Below are 5,236 nucleotides of genomic sequence, written 5' to 3' on the forward strand. Positions count from 1 at the left end.
TTGGATCTATGAAAGGTCTTCTACTTTTGTTCTTTAAACTCGAGAAAATATACATAAACAATGCACTTTTGGGGGGGCTGTAGTCTCTCGAAATGATGATGATTCTTTAAAAAAACTTGAATTCAATAATTTTGTAGCAAAACCTCATCATTTCTAATTCATATCCCACAAGATGTGGCATGGGCATAGGTGCTAATCAGAAATCTAAACAAACTGCTAAGAAGAAAATTCTTCATGAAAAAGCAAGATGCTAACTCCTAGTCAAAATTGGTGGATATTACTTTAGTCAAGAAATTTCTTTAAATGCATCCAACAACTATGCTTACAGCTATTGCTCGAAACAAGCTGTTTTCAAAAAACTTGAAAAACGTGCACACGAGTGTTTACAAGATAATTGGCTATATTCGAAGGTTTTAAAAACGAATTTACTCAAGTCGTGTAGGTTTTCTCGCCTTCGCATAACGCAGAGAATAAAATTTAAATTTTGTAGGTTGAATTACAGTAAACCTAGGTTCTTTCTTTTTATCACTGCTTGCAACTACTCCTTCACAGTCGTGGGTCAGGGGGCGTGCAATCTACACCGTACATCTCCACGACATTCCTGCGCAAAAATCAATGCTGCAATTCGTCAGATTGGCACCAAGTCAGCATGCGAAATCCAAAGGTTGCTCCTCCAATCAAGTGCTCCCATATCAACAGCCAAAATGGGCTTAAGGTGACGACACCTTAGCAGCTGTAATACTGTCGCACTGTGTCATCAGTGTGCATTGCAAGAAGAGACCTTTGCAAGATCATTTTGTCGCCATCCTCCCTATTACTATAGTGGAATATCCATGGTTCCAAGTAGCTCTTCCTCGACAATCATTCATGGGTTAGAGCATATTCATGGGGTACCCATGGTAAACTAAGCAATGAGCATGAAGTGCTTTATTGGCATGTATTGGCTACTAACTCAGATTACATCCAAGAATTGTATGTATATGCAGTCTACTATCTCGCAAATTAAGAAAGTCACGTTCACCTTGGTTGTTACACCAATGTATCTTTTGACCTACAAAAGATGTTTTTGGTTGCACAAATTCTAATTTCTTTAATTGGAATCTTTAATTTTGTGTGATTGTAGATTTTTTAATGTTGTGCTAGTAGTAGTGTAGTAAAGGAAAAATTAATAATGTAAATCCGAGAGTCACATCTCAAACATATATCATATTACATGTGTTAACAAGAGAGGTCAATATATTCTCTAGTTACATATACTTTATGTATACATGAGAGGGGTTCAAGGTCTTTAAAAGACAACCATATTATATATACTCCAAATACCTTTACTTTATGTATACATTAGTGTAAGTGTGTGTGAAGCATGTGTGCAGTGGGTGCAAGAAGGAGAAGACACATAGCATGTGCTGGAGCACATGATAAGAAGAAAACTCATACACTCCTTATTGTTCTATTAAACCAATAAGTGAATTATGTTAAGTGATGGGTTAGTGGATGTCCGGCCTAGCTACCCTAAAATCCCAATAAACTCTCATTCGAAGGTCAACATGGCCCAAGTGGCATATGTATGTACTAACATGTACAACTAAGAAGCATCCCTATGGCTTCACCCTACACCCATCATCTCAATGCAATGTGCAAATCGCTCTAAGGCTATGCTCTTTATAAGAGCCTCTACAAGGTAAGCATCACTATTCCCAAAGATAACCACTTGCTTCTTGTACCCTTAAGGTATCTCAAAATGTGTTTCATGCCATAAATCTACTAACCACTCCCACTACAAAAGCAATCTCTAGTCTAGTGGATACCATAGAATTGATAAGACTACCCACTACTAGAGAGTATGGCACCTTTGTCATTTCTTCTTTTTCAACATCAGATCTGGATGCATCTTAGCTAAATACTATAAATGCCTACAATGGGATACTCAATGAAGCCTTCTATTAAAACATTGCAAGATTTTGTGGATACATGTCTCCTAAGATAAGTCCAATATTCTAGTTTGCTTGCAACGTTGAGGGTCCGACCAACCGCTAGGTCAATCTAGAACCACTAGTAAACTCATTATAGAGACAAATCTTTAAAACCATGAAGTAGCTTACACAAATGGTTAAAACAATAGATGCCAACCAATTGGAATTAATTATAGGAAAAACTACAAAAATACCTCTCTAATTCGTGAAAATTCCCAAAATACCCCTTAAATTTTAAGAAATCCCAAAATACCCTTTTATCTACTTTGGTTGGATTGTTCAAGATTTTCTAATCTTCATTCCCTTTTGACGATTGAGATCCCATTATGGGGGCTTAACATGTAACTTGTCACAAATTACCTAGCAAAAAAAGCAATTATGTATAAAAATAATGAAGCAATTCATCTCCAAAGCCTACATAACCAACTCAAATTATAATTTTAGCATCTTATATTGATAGACAATCACTCTTGTTATGAAAAGCTACAAATTTTTAATCTATAGAGATATCTAATCTCATAATCAAGGGGTATTTTGGAAAATTGGAAGGGCAGTTTGGATTTATGATATTATACAACTATATTATACAATGGTAGAAACTCTTTCTTGTATTGGGTTCATGCCTCTATATGTTCTTTTCATTAGGGCCACCATAAGAAATTGGATCTATGAAAGGTCTTCTACTTTTGTTCTTTAAACTCGAGAAAATATACATAAACAATGCACTTTTGGGGGGGCTGTAGTCTCTCGAAATGATGATGATTCTTTAAAAAAACTTGAATTCAATAATTTTGTAGCAAAACCTCATCATTTCTAATTCATATCCCACAAGATGTGGCATGGGCATAGGTGCTAATCAGAAATCTAAACAAACTGCTAAGAAGAAAATTCTTCATGAAAAAGCAAGATGCTAACTCCTAGTCAAAATTGGTGGATATTACTTTAGTCAAGAAATTTCTTTAAATGCATCCAACAACTATGCTTACAGCTATTGCTCGAAACAAGCTGTTTTCAAAAAACTTGAAAAACGTGCACACGAGTGTTTACAAGATAATTGGCTATATTCGAAGGTTTTAAAAACGAATTTACTCAAGTCGTGTAGGTTTTCTCGCCTTCGCATAACGCAGAGAATAAAATTTAAATTTTGTAGGTTGAATTACAGTAAACCTAGGTTCTTTCTTTTTATCACTGCTTGCAACTACTCCTTCACAGTCGTGGGTCAGGGGGCGTGCAATCTACACCGTACATCTCCACGACATTCCTGCGCAAAAATCAATGCTGCAATTCGTCAGATTGGCACCAAGTCAGCATGCGAAATCCAAAGGTTGCTCCTCCAATCAAGTGCTCCCATATCAACAGCCAAAATGGGCTTAAGGTGACGACACCTCAGCAGCTGTAATACTGTCGCACTGTGTCATTAGTGTGCATTGCATCTCCTGCAGATTTTCGCATCAGATGCCCCCCCCCCCCCTGTGAAGGCCGGGAATGGCCCTGCAATAGCCATTCCTAAAATAATGCGCTCCCACCATGGCTCCCGGCCTCCACCGGTCGCCATGGGGTCACCCATTATTTCAAGGAATGGCCACTGGAAGGCCATTCCCTACACCGTCAAGGTCCAGGGTCGAGGGGCAGTTAACCTGCACTGACCATCTTATCAACATTGTTCACGTAATTTGCTCCTTTGACGGTTGGATCTTTGCCAAGTAGGCGCAGGGAACTAGTATTGCCAGTAAACTTGCATAATATGCTCTTGTGACCATTGGTTCTTTGCCAAGTCAGCACAGGGAATTAATATTGCCAGTAACTGCAACCAACACACGCAATCATTGCTTTAGAGTGCCAGCAGCTCAGTCTCACTGTAGTGCAGAGAACACTCATTGGCCCCCCTCCCCCTGGACCTTGACGGCCGGGAAAGGTCTTTCAATGACCTTCCTTTCCCTCCGCAAAAATTGCTCCCGCCATGGATCCCGGCTCCCCACCGGTCGCCATGTGGTCACAATTCTTACAGGGAAAGGTCAATTAGACACCTTTCCCTAAAACAATGAATACCCGTACTTTTGTTACAAGCTTCTTGAAAATTGCTAGATAAAAGAAACTCACGTTTCCATATTTTTTAGTTGTGAAATGATTGCAAAAATGTTACTAAAGCAGAAATTGGATCAAAACGATAAATCGACCTTTACGCAAGATCCAATCACCTTTCATAGAAAGGTACAAGCGCTTCCGACAAGAAAAACCGACCTTTACTGATTAAACAATCAAAGACATGTCTACATGCCCAAGTTCACGAACTCTATATGTTTCATGTTTACACTACAATAAGATGAACTCATACAGAAATTGAAATCTCAGTTAAAGAATAAACAACTCGCCTACCAACCAACCAAACAACATATATACTTCAAGCTATCCATGCATTGAATCAGTGACAAGTGTCTGTAACGCTCCCCAGATTTTACCGTTAACAATGCCTAGCTCAAAAGCTACCATTTAGAATTGTGTTTATGAAAATTTTTATAAAAACATAAGCCCTCCCATAGAATTAGTGTGGGTGTGTGCGCGCGGGCGCGTGCGCGCGCGCGCGTGTGTGTGTGTGAGAGAGAGAGAGAGAGAGAGAGAGAGAGAGAGAGCACAGCTCACAGCTGCGACCAAATTTAGCCTTATTACAACAGCTTGCTTGCTTTTCATACTGGAAGATCTAGCAGAGCCCCGAATTACCAGGTAGCTTAAAGACAGCAACACACTGTCGAGAGAATTAGCAGTGTCCCGTTGGGACGTAATTAGTTTGGAATGGATTCCTCCTAATTGCCTACCATTGCTTTCAGGCTGAGCTGCATTCTCCTTTGGCTTCACCATCTTGCAACCAAAACTAGCCTCACATACTGCAACCAAAACAGCCAATCATTATAATTTATCAAGCACGGAGGGAGAGAAGAAGAAGAAGAAGAAGAGAATTTTAACGTCATAGGAAACTATCCTAAGAGACCTTAAAGATCTATCCGACGAGGAGAGTTGAACTCAAGACCTGTTATTCAAGAGGGAAATGGCATAACCAATCTACCACACTTGGGTGATACAAAGGTTATACCATTGTCCTCTTCTTATTAGCGCGCGCGCACCACGCACCTACACACACACCCAAGAAAAGAGAGAGAGAGAGAGAGAGAGAGAGAGAGAGCGCTTTAAAGTTGCCATTACCTTGGTCTGCTTCGACACCATTTCTGCTGCTTGGTGTCTTTACGCCTCTCAAAATGAAGCCATTC

This window comes from Adiantum capillus-veneris, chromosome 16 (assembly GCF_014529385.1).
Source record: "Adiantum capillus-veneris isolate H3 chromosome 16, ASM1452938v2, whole genome shotgun sequence".
Taxonomy (NCBI): domain Eukaryota; kingdom Viridiplantae; phylum Streptophyta; class Polypodiopsida; order Polypodiales; family Pteridaceae; genus Adiantum; species Adiantum capillus-veneris.